Genomic DNA, 24,953 nt, shown 5'->3' with positions numbered 1-24,953 from the left:
GTTGAGCAATGGTTTGGGCACTGTGGTTCGGGTGGTGTAATGGCTTCGTCGATTGAGTTGGCGAATGAGGGATAAACATGCTGTAGGTTGGTTTCTGTTTAAGGACACGAAGGGGCTAGGCAGCGTAAAAGGCTTGGCTTTGGTGAGTTTACCTTAAGGTGGTGAATGGGTTGCTGCGATTTATGAGGGAGAAATAAACATTCAGATGGTAGTCATTTTTCACTTAGTAACGATGTAGAAGATTTGTTTCATAGAAACAAAAATCAAAGCGGTGGAAAGTTGCATGCTGGGTGTTGGACCTGGAAGGCGTGGAAATACTACTAAACGTGGGCTTTGAGGCGGTGGCAAGTTTGCTTGAAGGAAAATTACGTAGAAGGTGTGGCGTGACTTACGTCCATGACTCTAAATATACAGTGGTTTAAGAAATTTTATTACAAAGGGAACTCTTAACGGTTTAACTCTAGTGTGCTTGAAATCGGACATGTTAATGGGCTTGGATTCGATAAATAAATTGGACCATAATCCTCGTGTCCAAAATAAATCTCTCGTCCAACAATATATTCGACGTCTAGCAAAAAAAATTTATTGGGCCAAGTTCTAATTATTCCAGCCCCGCCTTGGTCCGTGATTTATTATTTGGGCCTTCGTCTAATCAATGAGCCCAATGAAATTCATACTCTGCCAAAAGTAATTTTTGAGCCCGTAAGTTGCTCTAAAATTACTCGTTAAAACTCAAATGGGCTTTTCATACATAAACCCATAAAATATTTAAGGACTAGGCTCGAGTGTTACATATTCTTGCCACATTTGTTAGACATTTTATTTTATGCCATAAATTGCCTACGTTATTATATTTTAATTATTTGGATTAAATGTGATGTGATTAATTTTGTACATAAATTATGATTACATGTAATTGTATGTGCTTAGTTTATCACTTGTATTTTTTTTTGGCTAATTTTAAGAATTAGTCTTCAAATTATTAGAATGTGATAAATTAGAGGATTAAGTAGCCCGAGTTTTGATTAGTTCATGCTTATAATTTGCTCAAAATGAGTTTTTTCAATCTAAGAAGAAATTGTATTTGCATGTGATTAACTCGGCAGATTACTTATCCTAGTGGGAGTTTAGTTGAGATTGTTTGGAATTAATTTCTTATACGTTATAAATTTGCGTGAAAATTAAATTAGAAATTAATAATTAACCATTGTGAGGCAAGAGATGATTAAGAAGCTTACCGAATTTTTAATCTTGCAACTTGTGTTAATTTTGTATGTTCTAACTTAAATTAACGCGACAAATTTGTTAGATATGTGTGTAATTAAATGCGCATAGGTTAAAAACTTTGAGATAACCGAGAAAAAAGCCAGAGATTATTTATGCGACTTAATCGTTGACTTAATATCCTCCATGAGCAATAGTTGAAAATGAATTAAGATCATTATGAGTGTTAGATAGTCTTAGACTATTATTATTATACAAACCTTTGAAAGGTCTAGAATAAAATTGGAAGTGCGCATGAGACGCATGAACTATAATTTTTCATAGAGGCTGATAGGATTAACTGTCAAATAGAGCTAAACCATTATTTTGCCTTTGAGAATCTTGTGGGTAATAATGAAAGTGCGTTATTTTTGTATGTAAAGATTAATTGCTCTTATATTTGAAGTTGAGCATTATAATCCTAAAGCAACTTAGATTAACTCACAGATAAACACATACTCTCTAAAACTTGCTAGTATGTCTAGCAAGTAAGACATTAAAACATGAGTGTGCAGGAGTGTTGAGGACATTCTTAATTGGCAAATTCATTTTAAAGGTTTTATCAATGCACCTTTATGTGGTATTAACACTGGTAATCTTATTCAAGTTTTATTTCTCTCTAGCGAGAACAAATAGATTCTTACAGATATATAAACTTATGACCACCTCTTGGGAGTAATGTAATATCAAGCGCCTAGGAGGTTTGCATTGTAATTGTTGCAAAAATCTAAATACTTAGATACGACTTACTTAAGCTTAAAATTCTTACTCGTGATTGCACTGATGTAAGATAGGTTTTACTTTAAGACAATTTCTCACAAACTTTCTTCTTTTCTCTCCTATAGTGGATTGGAGAATATGAAAAATATTGGAAGCAAAAAATTGGAATATATCACTTTTTAGCAGCTAAAACGTCACATACTGTATTTGTTGCACAAAGCGATGTTTTTAATTAGCGCTTTCAATGTGATATTAGTGAATTCTAACCTAATTTGATTGAAGAGTCATTGAAAATAGTGGTGTTAGTGAGAGTTCCTAGAGGTTTCAAAGTTGGATGATCATTCCTTAACTCAATGATATTATTTCTTGGGTGGAGAGATGATATACTAAAATGTGCTGCATAGGAATATGATGTTGGGTGTTTTGCTTGAGAAATTGAAAATAAAGATACTCATAAATAGTGTTGAAGCGATATATCAATATTATCTCGTCGTAGAAGAGAATATTTGTAATATAGCTCCGCTAAAGGTACTGCATTCACATTGTCGGAATCCCAACATAGAATCTTAGATTCATTTCACTTATGTGATCCAATCTGGGGTTATTAATCTAATTAACACAGGAAAAGTGGAGTTGATAGAGGAAAAGATCCATCTCTTGGCAGTAATTGAGTTGCATTTAGATAACCATTAATGACACATTTATTGATTTTTTTTTCTTAAAAGAGTCAAATAGTTGATTTCCATGTGAGAATTAGGTGGTAAGTTTTTGTGATGTTCAGGCGCAAAGTACTTTGAGCACATGATTATTTCTTGTACTATTTTGGTACAAAAAGTGAATAAATGTTGTTGATACTATTGCCGTATAGCCTAAACCAACCATTTATTCAAAGATATCCAATGTACTTGTTTTTTTCATTAACGACCTGTTGAATAAAATGAGATTCTTTGAACGCTGTTAACAATCTTAGAAAAATGTCCTCCTAAAAGATTTGACGATCTGGTTGTCTTAGATTATTAATTGTTGCCTAATGAGTTGTTTTCCATACTACGAAGTGATAGACATGGGTTTGTGAAAGGTAGTTAAGCCTTCACGTCTTGTGAGACTGTATAAAAGAAAAACAGTTTTTATGAGCTCTTGTTCAAAATCCACAAAAAATTAATGAGATGGACAATACCAAAGAATCTAGTTTTGCCTACAATATTTGGTGTTTGCATTATGTTTTGCTCATGGGAGTTAGAGGCTAAGATTTTGTTAGATGATAAATATGGCTTATTTGACTAAATGAGTTTGTGATGCGATAGTCGTTAAAAGTTATTGCTTATTACAAGAGATTCATATGAAACCTTAAAGTCGCAAATTGGGTTTGTTGAATGACATTTGAGGTCATCTTGTAGATTCTTAAAAGTCACAGTTGGACTTGCTAACTAGAATATAAGGTTTATATTGTAAGTTTGACTTTAAATGAGATTTGTGATGAGTCGTCGCTGACTTCATAGTTATGCAAATAACTTATATATATATATATATATATAAATAGAGTCTCTTGATAGGTGCATGTTTTGGAAAAGTTACTACACATAAGAATGCGCATAGAGAGAAATGGTTCTAAAACTTCACTTGAGAGTTGTGTTTTAATTATTTTTAGTTGACCATATGATTTCTCTTCATCATGGTATTGTTCGTCGTGCACATGATACTAATGTGTTCTATGATCATGTGGTGTGGTTGGAAGTATTTTTTTATAAGCACATACAATCACCATAAATTTAGAAGTTATGATGAAAAAGGTATATCGACAGGCATAAATCGGCTCACTCACACGAGGGATTGCCTTTGGCGCTACAAATGGGTAGTGAACAAAGATGAAACAATGTATCATTTGGTACTTGTTCAGAGAGGGATAAGTTATAAGACACAAAAGATATGTTATCTTATTGGGAGCTAAGACGTGGTCCATCATATTTAAAAGGACTGTGCATGGTTAACCACAATCTATGTAGCCTATGGTTTAGCCAGATGCGAGATCCTCTTTGGCGCTTTGGATAGCGAGCAAATAGAGGGACTCGGGTTAGGCGCTGAGATAACGACTAGACTAAAATCTGTACGATGTATTGAGATTAGATATACGCTTTTTCTTTGTAACAAATAATATATGTGAATGAATGGATACCTATTTTCTCACCATGTGAGTCCTGTAAATCATAATTGATGACCTTAATTTATTTATACCCTTAAGAGACCTTTGACTATGGCACGAGGTTGATATTTTAGTGTTTGCTATTTTGACATGTTATCTATGACTATGAATGATACGGTCTAAAGAGACATTGCTGGGAAAGCAACTGAACTGAAAATTAATAACATGAGGGCGAATGAAAGACTATTTGCTAACACATTGATAATGGTGTGTACTCACCGCCAGCAAGTTATATTGCTTCTTGAGAGTTGCAACATTGTTGTGAGTACATCATGTTTTATGGAGATTGAGTATTGTTTTGAGTCATTCAAACTCAAGATGGATTAAGAATGCTTAATTTGATGTGACCAAATGAGTCGGGGAATAACGAGCCATTTTTAGAGATGTTGCTATGTTGGTTTTCTCTTAGAGGGATTTGGTATAGTGCTCCTATTTTTCTTTTAAAGTTGTGCTTGATGGTCACACAACCTATTTGCCAATACGAACAAGATTGAGAACATATTAAGAGATGCAGACTTAAAATCTTGTCCACTATGTGCGAGTGGGAGATGTAAAAAAAGTTCACCCATAGTGGACACCCTTTCCCCTTCTCTTGGGGTTTATGAAGTGGTTTAATGAGACTTGATGGTTAGCCCTTAACAGCCAGCTGGGGGATACGCTTAGAGAGACACTTATATAGCCCCTACCCTCTTTAGATGAGACAATGACATCACAAACAAGTTCTCTCTCTCTCATTTGGGTTCTCTCTAGCTCCGAAATCCAGGCTGTGGAATATGTGAGTATTGCTTTGGTATATTACCACGTAGCACACTCCACAATCGCTTGGAGGATTTCGGATAAACAACAACGACAATGGAGAATCTGTGGAACAACTGCACTAGATCTATGATTTACTAATGAGGTAATATCTTTTTTGTTGTATATTTTGATCTAGTATTTCTAACACATACAATAGTGGAAATGAGTCTAGAAATGTCTGTGGGAGTATAAAATACTTATAAGATGCTGGAGGTTGTCAAGAAAATAATGAAAATATTAGTATTTAATAATTTTTTTTCATGTATCCCTTAATTCAAAATTGCATTATAGTAAAATTGAAATATGAGAAAATGGGTAGAAAATTTCAATAAAAACCTCATTAGAGTAAAAAATATGCAGATAGACAAAAAATTAAAAACAAAAAGGACAATTGCCCATATTTCTTAATTAATGGATGTTCGAAAACACAATCACGAAAGGGATAACTCAGCTAATTTTTTGTGGGTTTTTTCCTACTCTAGATGTATTAATTGATGTAAATGACGAGCTATAAATAGAGGTCGTAAAAGTATATTTATAAATTAATATGAATTTATATAATATATTAGATTTATTTATAAAATAAAAATAATTTTACAATTTAACGTATCATATTAAACCACGCCAGTTTATGAATTTACCTTTATAAAATCTTTTTATGACTAAAACATTTCTCTTGTCAAAACAACTTTTACCCAATAGACATGGAGGTTAGGATATTTCATTCGACTTTCTATTACATATCCTCATACTTTTTATTAGAGTTATTTTATTTGTTAGTGTGTAGAGTATACTATTTATATTATTTAAATAATAAGATTTAATTTATAGTATTCAAATTTTAAAATTTATCTATTAAATTAAATTATATCATGTAAATACTTTACTAATTATGCCTAAACAACTACTTGAAAATAGAATTTATAGAACTTTTCATAATAAGGGTGTCAAGGAGGCATAATGTGCATTGAAATTTTGAAAAAGGAAATTAAAACCAGTAGGATATTACTACTCTGCATCCTTTTTATTTTTACTTCTCGAAAGTGTACCGAATTTTTTTTTAAATTTTAAAAAATGAAAAATAAATTATAAAAATCATCTTTATTTAAACAAAGGTTAAAAAGAATAAAAATTAAATAAAAAATTTGATTAGATCAGAATGGTAACTTACGTTTTTCTTTTGATATATTAGGGGAGAGAAGTCAAACCATACACATTTTTGAGAGGTGGGTGTTGCGCCATGAGGCCACTGGCAGTTGGCAATTGGTGACTTGTGTTAAGACAATAACAATTTTCAAATAAATATAAATGCATGAGTAATAAAAATATCAGAAATTCTATGGGCAACCGGGGTGTGTCCCGGCGCGGCCCCGCAGCTGACATGCCACGTCAGCCTTATTTTAGTTAAAAAAAAAAAAAAAGCACCAAATCGCAAGCGGGAAACCCAAAACGCATAGCATTTTTCGTCCGTCTCTCTCCTTCGTCTTCTCTGTTTTGGATTTACAGAAGCTTCGTCCGTCTCTCTCCCTCGTCTTCTTGCCCCTCGTTTTGAGCCTGCAGATCGTCGTGTTTTTGTGGTTTTATACAAAAATCAGACCGTCATTTTCCCTCTGCTCTGCCCCGTCATCTTCTCCCCATTGAAACCCCTATCTCGCCGTCTTCGTCTTCTCCCCATCGAAACCCCCATCTTGCCGTCCATGTCTTCTCCCCATCGAAACCCCCAACCGTCTTCGTCTTCTGCCATCGTCTTCGTCTTCTTCACTAAAGTCACCGCCTGAAGTCCCTTCGTCTTCTCCACGAACACCCACGAAGCCCCTTCGTCTTTTCCACGAACCCATGAATACCCATAGTAGTAATGGTTCCAGCCCACGAAGTCCCTTCGTCTTCTCTACTCCCCCACAACACCCACGAAGCCCCTTCGTCTTCTCCACAAAATCCCCTCCAGATTCTCCACCCAGATCTGAAAGGTAACCTAATTATTTCAAGTTGTTTCAATTGCTTTATTATTTGTGTTAACATTTTATGTGACCTGCAATGCTAGTATATGTATGGTTTTGATCTTGATTCTGTTATGTGTTTTGTAGAATTTGGGTAATTTGGCTTAGGAGTTGTCATATGCTCCTTATATAATGTTAAAATTTCTTAGGATGGCTATATAGAATTTTTTATGTTAAAAGATGATCGAGAGCCCCCACTGATGATCAGTTCGGACATGCTGTAATTCATTTATTACGTTACCATGATTTTAGAATTAGTTATTGGAACATGAAGTTGAAGTTCATATGATTTGAAATATGCTGCCCAAACACTTTGGTGCATCATGATTTTAGAATGAGTTGTTGGAACATGAAGTTGAAGTTCATATGATTTGTAATATGCTGCCCAAACACTTTTTGTGATCAACTTTGTTTTTTTAAATATATTCTTAAATCTGTTTTGTTGATTATAATTACCATGCCTTGAAATCTGTTTTGTTGATGCTAAGTAATGTATTGCCTCTGGTATTTTTTGCATGATCAATGGAAAGTGTTAATCATATCCATGTGAAACCCCAAAAGGTCTAGTCAAAGTGATAATTGGAACTCTTTAGAATCATTAATAAAGTCCAATTTTACCTTATAAGGAAATCATGTGAGGCTTGAACCTGTGAAATACATTCTCAATTCAGCCACTCAATGTGGGACTTGCCTGATATTGAAAAAGGGAGTAGATGTTTTGGGTTGAATATTACTTTGATAAGAATTGTTTGTATTTAACATGCTGATGGGAAAATCTAGTCATGTTAGTAAAGAGTCAGTCAAAGGGTCATTATTAAGTAAGTCTTCTAAGACCTCTAAGTTGTCTTTCCCACGTCTGGTTCCAAGAGATTCTTAGGCTCTATAAATATGTGCCCAAACAGATTTTTTTAACTTGGGTTCTGAATAATTGCAACACTAATCTAATAAATACTTGTTTCTCTATTTTTGTGATCAACTTTGTTTTTTTAAATATATTCTTAAATGTATCCTTCACCATCTATTGAAAATTGTTTAATATGTTCTAATTGACGTAATTAAATCTATCAATAGCATGCATACATCTGTTCAAAGTTGGACCTTGCTAATATTATTCTATCCCTCCCCCCTCCTTTTCAAGCCATTGCTGTAACATTTTCTTGTAACCAGAAACAATACAGTGTCGTCCAGATAAATCATTCAACAGACAAGGTAATTGCTTTCGAGGAGATGAAAGATAAACAATTAATTTACTTTTTCACTCCATTAGTGATACATGTAGGTTTTCTTTTGTACTTATAAAAAAAAAAGTATTTTCTTATACATGTAGAGTTGTAGTTTTGCTGCTTCATATGATTTGATGAATTTATTATATCTAACATGTGTTTTCTCTATTATTCTTGATATATTCCCAATGGGTTTAGGTTGAATTCTGCCTCTTTTAACTTCAGCTTCTCCCATCATCGAAAATTACATATTAATTAGGTTGAATTCTCATTAAGATAATGGATAAAAGTATTTATTTATTCATTTATTCTTTTTTATAGAAATCAATATAGAATGTCATCGTCATCAATATCTTCTACATCATTTGGAAAACGTCCTTTGGGACAACCATTTTACTTCTGTAAGGAGGAAGCTACATTGAGATACTCAAATACTGCAAGAAATCCAGTACGACCCTTCTTAGAGTGTCAAAAATACAACACAGAGGTAACTATTTTATTTTTACATCTAACATTTTTAAATTATAGAAATGAATATAATTTGTTGTACATCTAACTCTTTTTTTACGGATATAATTACAGAGATTACCATATTGTAAGTTTTTCATGTGGGCAGATAGTAATCAAGAATTTAAGGCCCAACTTAGAGAAAAAAATAATGAATTGTTAAGGAAGGAGAAAGAGCTCGAGCAGATACTCGACGATGTTGAAAAGACGAAGACTGAGCTCCGTAAGAGAGCGGATGAAATCAAGAAGAGAGAGATGGTGGTAACCAATAGAGAGATGGTGCTCTTGAAGCGCGAAACTGAAATAAAGCGTTCACACACAATACTTCGGGTGTATTGAACTTTTTCATTTGTAGTTGTGTGTTGGTTGGTAGTATGTAAGTAATTGGTGCTAACTTGTAACTTGTATTTAGTATGTAAGTTGTAACTTCTTAGATTGGTGCTAACTTGTAACTTGTAAAATTCCAGGACTTTTTGTATATATTAACCTGTAAATTTTATTGACTGCATGTATTTAGTGTATCCTTTTCTATTCCCATAGAATTTTTGTGAATGGATTATTTTGAGATGACTAGAGCAGGTTGGCACTTGGCATTTTGATAAGTAGGTTGCACCAGATACCATTGGTGCATAGAACTTCAATAGAAAGAGCCCATGCTACGTAATGTGAAAGGCAAACAATATGAGAGGAAGAAATGTAATATTTTTAGCAATTTATGATTATTATTTGTTACTTTTTCAAGCAGGGACTGGATCCATGCTACGTAATGTGAGAGCCATTCAACATATATTTTTTGTCCCCGTATAATACCTGCTTCATTTTTGCTACACAGGAAGGTATATTGCAACACACTTCCTATATATTCAGAACCCAAGTATATGCCACGGATGAAATCTTCACTCCATCAACTTCATTTACCAATTGCACCCACACTTGCTTGGCTTGTTGGCCACCTTTCTCCTGTTGAGAAAATCCAATTTCTTTTTGCCAAACATTCAAAGGAAAACCTGGTGACGTAAGACACCACTTCACCATTTTTACTACACCCACTACAATTATTCTATTTTTTGGCAATAAGATTTATTAAACATTGAGAAAAAAGAAAACAACACAGAGGTAAATACAGAAGGCTAACTTCTAAAACTTAAAAGATTCAGAAATGCTAACAATTAGAGGAGAATCAACTAGTAGCAGCCTTCCAACCAAAAGCATATAGAGTAATTTTACAATAGATAGATCAAATTCCAGGACTTCCTGCCAGCACCACAAGATGCATGAGTGAACAAATAGACCCTATATGCATCCAAACGGTCCACATAGATTAGAACATCACTCTTGTTCAGAAGGAAACTGCTCACACACAAACCAGAAAAAGAGTGCCGAAACCACCCAAACCAGAAAAAGACAAACTGCCAAAGAAATCTAAGAACAAAAACACCAAGACCTGAAACCCAGAGGCTGCTGAAAAAAAACACCTCTCCGAGAAAACAAAGAGTGCTGAAATCACCATAAAGCCACAAAACACCTCTATGAAAACAGACTGCTGATAAGCACCAAACAACCCCTTTGAAAAATAGAGGGGGCTGAGAATCACCAAACAGAGTTGAACACCTCTTCTCTGAGACAGAAGATGCCGAAAATGCTCAAACCAGAAGGTGTCGAAACTGCTCAAACCAGAAATAGAAGGTGCCGACAACACCAACCCAAAAAGAGAAGATCGAAAACAAGGAAGCTTGCTCTTGAACGTGATAGCATAAATGGCGTACGTGCTTCAGACTATAAGAAAACAAATAAATCCATATACATCAATATGAAGAGCATAGCATGGATACCACGTAAATGCCATAAAAGGGAGTTCGGCCTATACCTAAAATGGATTAACAGACATTGCTCTTTCTCCTATGATCAAGTTAATGTTAGAATAATTTTAAATATGGACTTCATTTGATTGCATATTTTATAAAACGGGTTAGACATATATATATATATATATATATATATATATATATAGCTCATAATGGTATTTTGATTTAATCCATTAGGTTGAGTGATCATTTGGAGTTTATTGCACCTTAGTAATATAGGATTATATCATATTTATATTGTGGTAAAATTACTTATGTAGGCCTGGAAACTCAAGGGTCTTTATTCTGAAATTCTTATAGACCCATTGGAATTAGAGTCCTTAATGGGAGGATTCCATAAGTTTTCTTTTATAAGAGGCTAGGTCCCTCCTCCTCTCCATATGTCCATTGGCTTGCCCCATTGATAGCTGATATTTTTGTCAGGAGTAAGGAGGGGAAGATCGGTCTATCTGCATTCTACAAATATGGCTTCTGCATGTACATTCTCACCATTTTCGTATTCTATATTGCTATTCAAATTCTAGTTTCTAGCATGTATTTTCGTGTTTTCACATTTGGTATCAGAGCCACCATGCTAGGATTAGAATTTTTTGTAAGAATGCGAGGATGTTGTTTTGACGTTATGTTTTCGGTTTTCTTTTCTCAATGCAAATCGATCACTCAAAATCAAATTCGTGGAATTTATTTATTGTAAATCTTCAATCCGTTTGGGCTTTTATTTTCTCTTCATCTGCTTCCGCAGCCTTACTGTTATGGTTTTGTTTAATTTCATTTTTTAATTTCGGAACCATTTTTGAGCAAGAAAATCATATTACATAATCGATTGATCAAAATCATATCAAAATTGGCTTTTTGGAATGCTATTTACTTGTTTTAGATGTGTTTCATCGTTGCTTTGTTTCGGTTTTGAGTTTTTACAAAACTAGGGTTCATACCCATTACAAAGTTTGATCAATCGACATTAAATATGGATACCCATTGTTTTAAAACATCATATATGTATTTTTCGGGCACTAAATATTGTTTCCCCTAATTTAATTTTGATTTTTGACCCAAGAATTGTAAGAAATTGAGAAAAATCCGTTTGAAAACCCGTTGACCCGAAATGCAGACCCGCGACCCGGTTTCAGACCCGGCTGGAGGTTGAAGATGAATTCTCCTCCAGCCAGAACGTTACCCACGCGCAGCAAGTGGCGCGTGTGGCGCGTGCGGGCCCGTGAACAATGTTTTTTCTCGTTTTCTTTTTCCAGTATTTGTGTACTCGCCCTATTAATTCTTTATATATTTTTTGAAAAATTTTTGTAACATCATAAGACACTGTTTTAGTTTTTTTTTAACATTATTTACACATTTTTTTTAAGGGCTACAATGTACTGTATATTATGATATTTTTTTTTATATATAATGAATAGTCAGTATCTTATATGATCTGTGCATATGTGTACTCTTTCTTAACATGTTTTGGATGCATGTTAATATGGTGATTCGTTATAAGTATTTTGTATATATATGCTTTCCAAGATCATATTTAATTTTAGACATATCTGTTGTCTTATATACTTGATCTATTCACACTGTTTTTATCTCACAATCACATTTGAACTCTAACTTTGATGGTATCAAGTTGATGATTATTATTATCATTTTGTGATTGTAATTCATAGGCATTCAGATTATCCTTGTTTTTCCATTAAGTAAAATTTTTGAAATATTAGTGGGTGGTAGCCGCCAAAGTGGCACACTCATTGATTAAAAAAAAAAAGAAAAGAAAAGAAAAGAAAAAGGATATCTGTGTTTTCTAATTTATTGGACATAATATCTTATCCAAAGGTGTTATTGTGTGTGATATTTTAGAAAATTGTGTGAACTAGTTAATAAGATTGTATTAGTCTAGAAATTTCCTTCTGCCTAAAGGTGATGGTATTTCAAAACTGATGTGATTTTATTAATTAGTTTTGTGATATATTTTAAGAGTATCTTATAGCATGTTGTCTAGTCAGCCCAAATGTGACTTTACAATGATGCACCAAGACTCTTACTGTAATGAAGCTCATATGGTTATGAGCTTAATTATGGACTGTCTAATTAATGGCCCATATTAATTAGAAAGATTTGATTTCATCCATTGACTGCATGCTATCTGTTTGGATGATAATTAAATAAAATGTACTATTTCATGTTTCCACAGTTTTGAGTGCCTCCTCTATTTCAAGTCAATTATCTGCTATTGAAACCTTGACTGTGAATAATTATGTGAGATGGAAACGAGACGTAGAAATTGCTCTTGGTCTTTTGGGATTGGATTTTGCCCTGGAGGAGCAACTTTTAAAACCAACTGATAAGAGCACTGCTGAATATGTGGCTGAATATCAAAAGTGGGATAGAGCAAACAGGCTTTGTTTAAAGATCATCAAACGTTCTATATCAGATTCCATTATGGGAGCTATTCCGGACAATGATAATGTTAAGGAATTTTTGGGTGCCATAGGACAAAGGTTTGTTGAATCCGATAAAGCTGAAACTGGAGACCTGATGGATAGATTGATGAGTATGAAATATGATGGTTCTAGTGGAGTTAGGGAGTACATTATGAAAATGATACATATATCCTCCAAGTTAGAAGCCCTCAAAATTTTCATTGCTGAGCCTTTTCTGGTTTATCATGTTCTTAACAGTCTTCCTAGCCAGTTTAATCAGCTAAAGGTAGCTTACAATGCTCAGCGAGATAAATGGGATTTAAATGATTTGATTATAGTATGTGCCCAAGATGAGTGTAGGATGTGTCGTGAGACTGTTGAAACTGTGCAGTTAGCTTTTCAGCCACAACAGAACAAGGGGTCGTTTCATAATCACAAGTCTAAATTCCACAAGGGAAATAAGTCACATCGAAATCAGTACAATAAAAGGTTTGAAGGTCAGACTTCTGATGGTCCTAAAGAAACTATGAAGAAAAATGATCAATGTAAGTTTAAGAAGAAGGGTCATTGGCAAAAGGATTGTTTTAAATTTAAAGCTTGGTTGGAGAAGAAGAAGAAAAACTCGACAGGTACCTCATTAGCCTTAATTTGTTTTGAGTCTTCTTTAGTAGATGTGCCTTTAAATTCTTGGTGGATAGACTCAGGTGCAAGTATTCATATTACGAATACCTTGCAGGGGTTCGTAAGTAAACGGAGGCCAAGTGAGAATGAAGTGAGCTTGTGCTTTGGGAATGGAGTTCAAGTGAAGGTCGAGTTTATAGGAGTAGTAAAGTTATGTTTGGAATCTGGTTTTTCTCTTGTTTTGGAGAACACAATTTTTGTACCGTTAATGAGACGAAATTTGATTTCTATATCAAAACTTGATGAATCTGGTTTTTCTTTTAAGTTTAGCAATGGAAAAGTTGAATTGTTTTAAGATTCTCATTTGGTTGGAAATGGTCTTTTGTGTGATGGTTTATATAGAATGTCTCTGGCTTCTTTTGATGAAGTCTCATGTGTTACTAATGTAGCAAAGAAAAGGTCTTTAATCCGTGAATCATCTTCTATGTTGTGGCACAAGAGGTTAGGACATATTTCAAAGGAAAGAATGGAAAGATTGGTGAATGTTGAGATACTTCCCTCTCTTGATTTTTCAGATTTTAACACATGTGTGGACTGTATAAGAGGGAAGCTGACTAAATCCACAAGAAAGGGTTCTACTAGGAGCGACGGTATTTTGGATTTAATACATACCGATATTAGTGGACCTTTACCTTCTACCATATGTGGAAATAAGTACTTCATAACTTTTATTGATGATTTCTCACGCTATGGATATGTTTACCTGATTAATGATAAATTCCTAGCTCTTAAGAAATTTAAGATATTCAAAATGGAAGTAGAAAATCAATGTGGGAAAAGTATTAAAGTTGTAAGATCTGACCGAGGTGGTGAGTATTATGGGAAGTATGATGAGTCTGGTAAAAATATGGGCGATTTTGCAAGATTTTTATAAGGGTGTGGAATAGTGCCTTAATACACCATGCCAGGAACACTTGAGCAGAATGATATTTCTGAAAGACGAAATCGGACTCTAAAGGACATGGTTAGGAGTATGATGAGCAGAACAAATTTGCCAGAATATCTATGGGGTGAAGTTTTGAAAACTGCTATGTATATTTTGAACAGAGTTCCCAGTAAAACTGTTTCGAAAACTCCTTTTGAATTGTGGACAGGCCGTAAGCCAAGTTTGGCTTATTTCAGAGTCTGGGGATGTCCAGCTGAGATTAGGATTTATAATCCTCTTGAAAAGAAACTAGACCCAAAATCTACTCCTGGTTATTTTATTGGGTATCCAGATAGATCGAAAGGATATAAATTCTATTGTCCTAATCGTGGCCCCAGAATTGTTGAGTCCATTACTGCAAAATTTCTGGAGAATGATGTTGGTGTCAGTGGGAGTTCTGTATTGAAGGACCTATTTCATGATCCTAATCCAGTTGTTGTTCCAGTTCCTGTTGTACAAGAAAGAGTGGTTTCTCCTCCAATTGAGATTGTTAGTGAAGAACCTGAACAACAAGAAGAAATACCAACAATGGTTGAGTCAGTTTCTGAGCCACAAGTCAGAAGATCTCAAAGAGAAAGAAAGTCTGCATTGCCTAATGATTATATTGTCTATTTGTTGGAAAGTGATTTTAATATTGAGCATGTAGTTGATCCTGTTACTTTTAAGCAAGCCTTAACATATCCTAAGTCAGATAAGTGGTTAAGTGCTATGGAAGATGAAATGAATTCTATGGAAAAGAATAGAGTCTGGGAACTTGTTGAACTTCCTCCAGATGCTAAAGCCATTGACAACAAATGGATTTTCAAAAGTAAATTAGACTCAAAAGGGAATGTTGAACGAAAGAATGCAAGATTAGTTACAAAAGGGTTCACTCAGCGGGAAGGCATTGACTATAATGAAACATTTTCACTAGTTTCGTCTAAGGATTCTTTTAGAATTATCCTGGCACTCGTGGCACACTATGATTTGGAGCTTCATCAAATGGATGTAAAGACAGCATTTTTGAATGGAAATCTTTATGAATAAATTTATATGAGACAACCTGAAGGTTTTGTTGAGAAGGGAAAAGAAAATTTGGTTTGTAAGTTAAATAAATCCTTATATGGCCTAAAGCAAGCATCTCGACAGTGGTATTTGAAGTTTGATGAGGTGTAACTTCACTTAGTTTTGTTGAAAATGCAGTTGACCAGTATATATATCGCAAGGCGAGTGGGAGAAATTTTATTTTTCTTATTCTGTATGTAGATGATATTTTGCTTGCTAGCAGTGACTTGGGATTACTTCATGAAATAAAGAAAATGTTATCTGCTAATTTTGAGATGAAAGATCTAGGAGAAGTTTCTTTTGTGATTGGCATTGAAATATGTCGTGATAGAGCTCGTGGTTTGTTAGGACTTTCTCAGAAAACTTATATACGACGGGTACTACAAAGATTTGAAATGCAAAACTGTGCACCTAGTGATGTACCCATCATAAAAGGAGATAAATTTAATAAAACTCAATGTCCCAGAAATGAGCTCGAAAGGGAATCTGTAAAGAACATACCATATGCTAGTGTTGTGGTAAGTTTGATATATGCTCAAGTTTGCACTAGACCAGATATTGCCTATGCAGTTAGTGTTCTTAGTAGGTTTCAGTCGAATCCAGGGCAAGAGCATTGGAAAGCAGCCAAGAAAGTTATGAGATACTTGAAGAAAACTGAAGGTTACATGTTCACTTTCCAGCGTTCAAATCACCTTGAGGTGGTAGGCTACTCTGATTCTGATTTTGCTGGATGTCAAGACGATTTGAAATTGACCTCATGTTATGTTTTTATCCTAGCTGAGGGTGCTATTTCTTGGAAGAGTGTTAAGCAAACTTTGGTGGCATCTTCTACTATGCAAGCAGAATTTGCGGTGTGTTATGGAGCTACTATCCAAGCTGTTTGGTTAAAGAACTTTATTTCAGAACTGAAAGTTGTTGATTCCATCTCGAGGCCAATTACTATTTATTGTGATAATAGTGCAGCGGTGTTCTTTTCAAAGAATAATAAAAGTTCAAGTGGATCCAAGCACATTGACATCAAGTATTTGGTGGTCAGAGATAGAGTGAGGGAAGGACAGACAAAGATAGAGCATATTAATACAGAGGAAATGATTGCAGATCCTTTGACTAAAGGACTCGCTCCTAAAGTGTTCAAAACACATGTTACTAATATGGGTATTGTGGAAACTTTTGATGTTTTTGGATAGTGGGAGTTACTTATGTAATAAGAACTATGTTTTGGCTTGATGCCTTCCCAGGGTACGTAGGCAACCCATTTGTTTTAGGGTGCAGCCCCTTTATAATAATAAATAAATCTCTCCTATTCATAAACTATATATATATATATATTTTTTTTGAGCATGCATTTGGCTTATGTCTTTTATTATGATATCATTATGATCTCGAGATATATGGATAAAAGACATAAGATGAATCTCCTTTAGAGATATGTGGCTTCATTTTGAAGCATTATGAGGACTAATATGAATTAGCACAGCTTTTGATTACATTGGTGCTAAGTTCATACTACATACTACCACATTGGTCGAAGGATGGGGATCCATGTCGATAAGGTTATTAACATTTGTAGCTGTGGAGTGGTCTTACATCATTTAAGTGGTGTAACGATTTCCATGTTCAATGTTGATATTCTTGTTGGATCGGATCGTGTTTTCTAAGGTGCTATCATTTGAGCTATATATTTGTGTGGCCACCAATGTAGTCTAACCCGAGAGTCATTTTCAAACAAGCTTTTATTTTATAGCAATTAATATTTGCCCAAGTGGAAGAATGTTAGAATAATTTTAAATATGGGCTTCATTTGATTGCATGTTTTATAAAACGGGTTAGACATATATATATATATATATATATATATAGCTCACAATAGTATTTTGTTTTAACCCATTAAGTTGAGTGATCATTTGGAGTTTATTGCACCTTAGTAATATAGGATTATATCCTATTTATATTGTGGTAAAATTAAGTATGTACTGGAAACTCAAGAGTCTTTATTTTGGAATTCTTATAGACCCATTGGAATTTGAGTCCTTAATGGAAGGATTCCATAAGTTTTCTTTTATAAGAGGCTAGGTCCCTCCTCCTCTCTATATGTCCATTGGCTTGCTCCGTTGATAGCTGATATTTTTGTGAGGAGCAAGGAGGGGAAGATCGGTCTATCTGCATTCTCCAAATATGGCTTCCGCAGGTACATTCTCACCATTTTCATATTCTATATTGCTATTAAATTCTAGTTTCTAGCATGTATTTTCGTATTTTTACATAACAGTTCGTGACCTAATACTCCAACCAAGTATAGATAAACAATCAGCAAGTGGTCCACAGAACAAGCTTTAGGTTAAAAAAACCTACAAAATAAAAACTACAATGGGAAAAAATGCTTGCATAATAATAAAAATCTTTTAGGTTCTAAACTTGATGAAAGTACAAAAGTAAACTATCAAACCTGGCTAGTTGCCCTCCTCTGTCTAAGCCCACTGTAGAATTAATCTTCTTGCAACTCCTCATTGTTTGTCCCCATATCAATACATTCATTTCCACAAATAATAATTCTATTCCAAACAAAGTCTACACAAATATGTCGTTGGATTACACTCATCCAACAAAACAATACATTAAATCCACAAAAAATATGTTAAATCTACAAAAGTCCTTGAATATAACTTTGTACCACAAAAACTCCAATCCATACATCCATTCCCAATAAAATACATTAAATACATAAAACATAAATAAATGAGAAGATAGGTTTTGAATCATATCATTGGAGCGGTTGTGATCCATCCCACCCCAAGTCCACCGATTGTGATCCATCCAACCCAATTTGCATCTGCAATAGATTAAATATCAAAATTCTTTTCATGTCGATATTAGCATTTAAATATAAAAAACTCTTGAGATACACTAAAAAACTCTTGAGATACACTTACACTTTCTTGACTTGGAATCATTGTTCCTCAGATTTGAGTTCCACTAATGTCAAAGGTTGTGCTTTCCTGGAATAGCCTGGTGAGAAATACTGGAAAAAATACAGCCAAAATTAGAATTTAAATATAAATATGTACTTATTAATATACCTGTTGTCCAACATTGGATGCATCCATCTCTGAATGGAAAAATAAAGGTCTCCGTGTGTCCACGCATGGTGTATCTCCTCCATCCCGCTAATAATCAAGTAACAAATATAAACACAAAGTACTCATATTTGTATTTATAAAATATTAAAAAAAATCATATATTAAATTCGATCCACCTCTATGCATTTTCCTTATTTTTTTTTTGCTTTTTTTTTTGTATGTCTTTCTCCATCCTGGATGCTCTTCTCAGTGATGAGGGTCTGCCTTTCCCTCGCACAACATGTGGACTGAGTACTTTCTTAGAAGTATTAATTGTAGTAGTGTTATTTACCGTACAACCAACATTGGAACCTATTTGGGTAATCGATGTGTGTTGTTGGTTGGCACGATACAACTTCATCATTGCATACAACTTAGTCTTCGCATCCTCAGTATGCTCTTTCAAACTCGCTGCATCAGTATTCATCTCATAACAGATATTCAACAGGTCTGAATATCTATTAGAATCTGCCCGTTGTTCTCCTGCATGATAACTACTGCGGATTAATGTGTATCGCCTTTTGATATCCTTCTTCCATCGATCTAAAATGTACCTATCTGGAAAAATTTTTATCTCATTACATTTGAACACAGCCAAAATGTGACGACACAATATCCTTCTCATCTGGAATAATCCACAAGAATACTTTGCAGCTGTATCCCCCTCACTAAAGTCCAAAGAATGTGTAACCAGCTTAGTGAACTCTTCGAAACGAACTTCATCCTCTACCAGATAGGTTTTTACTGCACCATCACTCTCATTTAACTTTGGATTCATATCGATGATGCCTGTAATTTGAAGCTGAACTTCTTTGAATTTAGCATTGGTGTACAAATCTTGGAACCTCTTCTCAATTGGAGATCTAGAAATGCAGGGAATCGTGACACTAAACGAGTGGAAGTCTGCGGCATTTTCATTCTCAATCTTTTTTTTCAACGCATTTTCAAACTGGTCAACAAACTCTTTTAGGTTCGTCTTAGCATGAACATACCTATAAAAAAAGGCATTCATGCTCTCACTTCGTTGCGTTGTACTCATTCCAACCCAAAAGTACTCTTTCAAAAATGTTGTAACCCAATGCTCACGCTCAGCATATAAATTTTGCAACCACGCATTCTCATGCAAATTGTACTTGACAATTAACTGATCCCAATACCTCTCAAACTCTTCAATATTTTAGGTGTCATACACACACTTCATTAACGCATTCTTCATCCCAGTTTTATAGGAAGCATAGGAGCTAAGTTTTTTGAGGACTTTCTTCAAGATATGCCACAAGCAAAATCTATGTCGGGTCTCTGGGAAAATAATAGCTATTGCATTTTTTATCACTCTATCTTGATCAGTGATAATTGATTTCGGAGCTATGCCATCCATACACTGTAACCAGGTCTTGAATAACCACACAAAGGGTATCCTTACTAGAAATCAAACCTGCTCCCAACAAAATTGACTGACCATGGTGGTTGACACCAACAAATGGTGCAAATGGCATCTCATATCTATTTGTCAGGTATGTGGTGTCGAATGTGACCACATCACCGAAATATTGGTACGCAGCTCTACTACGGGGGTCTGCCCAAAAGACATTTCTTAACCTCCCATCATCATCTAGATCCATCAACTCAAAGAATCCAGAATTTTTGTATTGCATTCTACAGAAATACTCTCGAATAGCACCAGCACCACCAACGCCAAGTCGTAGATGTATTGCCTTGTCGATATAATTACGAGAATCTTTTTCTAAAAATGGAAGGTTCTTGAATCCGCCCGCGCCAACAACAAGAGATCCAAAGCTCTTATTCATTCCGATGCCAGCCAAATCATTTGTATCTAAGACTCTTTTTACGGAGTCACTCCTCTATTACATCGAAAGAAGCAAGATTTCTTTAGACTCAGGCTGTGGTTATGGATATTATGAACTGTAGTCAACCGAAGCTTTCCATTAGATTTTAAGGCATTAATCTTTGCCTTACATTCTGTCTTTCCTGTCGGGCGTGGGTTGGCAACATTGAAAGTCCTATTACGGGCCTTCCTACCACGAGCACAAGCAAGGGTGACATACCTAACCGTCTCATCTTCTCCCATCTCAATCATTTTTGTCATCACTCCAAACTCGCACTTCTTAGCATATTGCTTATAATAACTTATTAAATCTTCAAAAGAATTAAACTCCATTCTCGACTTTGGTTCCTCAATCATGTCATCACCATCCATTTCAACATTCTGATATGTCCCCGCACTGCCATCCTCAGTTTCATCTGGAAGTGGTCTATCCTCATTACTTTCCTCAACTCTAGCGGATGTACATTGTGCTTCAGTTTCCCCACCCTCGGGTTTATTATCCTCTGAATCAACTATTCTACTCGTAGCAGAGCTTGTATTGATGAGAGGAGTCGGAGGATATATGGCATGTGGAAATGGGTAACCAGCATTCTGCAAAAAACAAAGAAATATGCAATTAAACTCCTGAATTGGAAAAACGAACTTATAAAAATAAATAATAACATATAATCACCATTTGTATGTTGATTGGATATTTTTGTCTATCTGGATATGGCATAAATCCCGATGGCCACGCAGGCACTTATCCATAGTAACCGTGCATGTGAATTGGGATGTTTGGACAAGTTGATGGTATGTCCTAACATGTTATTGGATTTGTGTTATTGATGTATTTTAAAAATAAATATCAAGTCAATACATTCAAATGTTATTGATAGATTAAATTATATAACATACCGCGAATGAAAAATTTGAGCTGGATGATGTTGGCGTGGATGGGTGTTCTTTACCATTTCCCATGCTGAGAGGGAGCTAAAAGCAAATACTGGATCTAAAAAGTAAAAATGCAAATAAGAGAGCTCAGATATATGGGCTATAGATATTCCTCTATACAAGTATAGAATGTGTAGAAACAACTCACAAATTGGCAGTTTCTAGTAGGCCTATGACCATACAGACTCATCATTGTCCATCATATACTATGCACTTGTTTAATTAATTTACAGCCAAATAGTTGTCTAAATAGGAGAACTCTTGCTTAATCGACGATTGATTTTTCTGTTTTTCTGCTTTTCAACAACAATAAAACTTGTCCAATAATAATTCGAGCATGTTGAAATGATTTGAAGAAATCTGATGTGAATGCTTTCCCATTCTTTGTTTCGCACTCTGGTTTCACTCCCACCCACTCCCACACAGAACTGGAAACGCACGCAGAAAGACAGTGATATTAAAGCCAAAAAAAATGTGTAACTACATCAAAGGAGAAATTCAAAGAAAACAAACTACACTGACAATCAACAGTTAGCTTCCAACTACATCTACCAGTTTTTAGATTTCTCAGCAACCAAGCAAAACAAAAAAATCACCCTGCTAAACGAATGTGGGATCGTAAAAGACAATTTCATATCAGCAAATGAAGAATAATAATGAAAACAAAAAAGAAAAAAGATAGACCATGGTGGATAGAATAGTTGCCTGTGTCTAGCTTGAAATTTGTCTGAGATCTGCATGCGGCTTTTGTGGGAATCAATTTGCTCGAACTCGTAGTCTCCAGTAACCCGATGTTGGTACAAATCTCAGGCTCGATAATAAGTTACCTTCTGAGGTTGGGAGAAGATGAAGCTTGACACTTCGGGCCCAGATGAGAGGAGAAGACAGAACTCGGGAGCTCGGGATTCTGCAACCCGGAAGAAGAAGAAGCTCGGGCACAAAGCAACCGTCGTTACCGATGAAGCAGGCTCAAGAAGAAGAATCTGCAAGCTCAACGAGGGGCGAGACGACGAGGGAGAGAGACGGACGAAGCTTCTGTAAATCCAAAACAGAGAAGACGAGGGAGAGAGACGGACGAATAATGCTATGCATTTTGCGTTTTGCGTTTCCCGCTTGCGATTTCGTTCAGCCGCGAGGCTGTGCCGGGGATACACCCCAGTTGCCCATAGAATTTCTGTAAAAATATATACTTTATCTTATGATTTTGTTCCTTCATTTTTGGTCATATATTTTATTTTATTTAAAATTAGTGTTTTTTTTTAATTTTTAAAAAATTGAGAAATATTTATATAAATATGCTCAAACAAGTCCAGCTGGCAGCAGCCAATTAGCATTTTCATGTATTGAACGTCTTTGTCAAAGACCTTAGAGCACTCTTATTAGATTAGCCAAAGTTAAATGACATTTTTTATGAATGTAAGAAAAATTTGACTTTTAGCTATTCCATTCACATAAATTTTCACATTAAAATAGCTATTTTTCATTATATAATAATAATATAACATAGGATGAATTTGATTTTAGTTACTCACATAAATCTCCACATTAGATTATATATTTATTCCTTATATAGTAATGAATAACTAATAATTTCAAAATTATTTAATTTTTTTATTTATTAATTTATTTTATTTTATCATATTTTACTATTCTACCTATTATAAAATAAATTATGATGTAATATATCAATTATGATAAAATATATGATAGAAAGAAAGAGAAATAAATAATTAATAAAATATGTATTTGATTTATGTACAGTAACTTTTAAATTTGAAAAAACTTTTAAAAGTTACCGTAACTAAATTTTAAATATTTAGAATTTGACTAATGTAATGTGAATATATTTTACTCTCTAATAGTTAAATATTCATTAAATTTAACTTTTAACTAATGAGAATGCTATAAAAATTAAAAACCGCACCTAAAGTTGAGATTGCCCCGTTTTTAAATTTATGATTTTGATTTCTTCAACAACAACCGCAGACAGAAACAAAGAGCAAAAAAATAACAATCAAGCTAGCTCGCTGTCTTGTTGGAAGAACATTTACTTTCCTTCTAAACAGTTATTGCTTCTCTCTCTCTCCTTTTCCAAATATGCGTTTCCCTAAACACCACAACGCCGGACGAGCCTCTTAAAGACGGTGACATCCTCGTCTCCCACAGAGAAACGTTTGCACTTGGGTTTTTCAGTCCTGTAAACTCTAGCCGTCGCTACGTCGGGATTTGGTATAACAAAGTGCCAATGAAAACGGTTGTTTGGGTCGCTAACAGAGACGACCCTCTCGAAGACACTGCCGGTATACTCTTCATCGACGGTCATGGAAACCTCGTCATCACCGAGACGAACCGAAGCATCCCTATCTGGTCTACCAACGCTTCTGTTGTCTCCGCAAACCATTCCATGGCTAGGCTGTTGGACACCGGGAACCTCGTTTTCGTTCATCCAGAAACCCAGAGCTTTATATGGCAGAGCTTTGACTTTCCGACACTTTGCTTCTGTTCATGAAACTAGGGCTCGATTGCCGTACTGGGCTGAACTGGTTCTAGACATCTTGGAAGTCCAAAGATGACCCGGGAACCGGCAACTGCACCTATGCGATTGATCCAACCGGGTATCCACAGCTGTTCTTATCCGAGGGTGGGACTCCTTTGTGGCGGGCGGATCTTGGACCGGACAAAGATGGAGCGCCGTACCCGAAATGACACAGAATTACATCTTCAACGTCAGCTACGTGCATAATCAAGATGAGATCACAATTGAATACGGTGTCACTGTACCTAACGTTTTCACTAGAATGATGGTGGAGGAACCTGGGGTCGTGAAGCGGTCTACTTGGCACGAGACCAGGTGGGTCGAGTTTTGGTCCGTCCCGAAAGAGAAGTGCGATAACTAATATTAAAAAAAAATATTTTAATAATATTTTATTTAATATTTTAATTTTAATTTTAATTCATCTTATCTCATTTTATCTCATCTGTGAAAATAAATGAGAAAGTCGGAGAAGATTCAAGTTTAGATACTCCAATTTTATTACTTTTTTTTTTTTCACTTAAAACATGATCCATGTTTCAAGCTGCATTTGATTGTCATATTCATATGAATTCAGTCTAATTTTAAATTATTAAATTTATTTCAATTCAAAACTTTTTTATATGTGAGACTCATAATATTTTTCAATTTAATACATCTTTATATATGAGATTTACAACATTTTTTAACTTTTCATAAAAAGTATTAAATTCATCTTAACATCTAAACACACTTTAAACTCAATTTAGACAGATCCCACATAATTCACTTCACTATTCAATTCACTACTATTAATAAAGAATTGAACTGAACTGTATTCAGCTCAACATCTAAACGCAGTCTTAAGATCCTATTTTTACAATTCAACTCATCATTACAATTCTT

General features: G+C 34.7%; 1 long non-coding RNA gene across 1 annotated transcript; it reads left to right on the top strand.

The window, feature by feature from the left end:
* Nucleotides 1–8,633: 8,633 nt before the first annotated feature.
* Nucleotides 8,634–9,218, top strand: LOC121265551. The gene is made up of 2 exons (XR_005940686.1): nt 8,634–8,688; nt 8,784–9,218. It is a non-coding gene; the product is annotated as an uncharacterized LOC121265551 (long non-coding RNA).
* Nucleotides 9,219–24,953: the final 15,735 nt, after the last annotated feature.

This window comes from Juglans microcarpa x Juglans regia, chromosome 5D, assembly GCF_004785595.1.
Source record: "Juglans microcarpa x Juglans regia isolate MS1-56 chromosome 5D, Jm3101_v1.0, whole genome shotgun sequence".
In the NCBI taxonomy this organism is placed as follows: Eukaryota; Viridiplantae; Streptophyta; class Magnoliopsida; order Fagales; family Juglandaceae; genus Juglans; species Juglans microcarpa x Juglans regia.
This window is presented reverse-complemented; position numbering and strand designations above follow the sequence as displayed.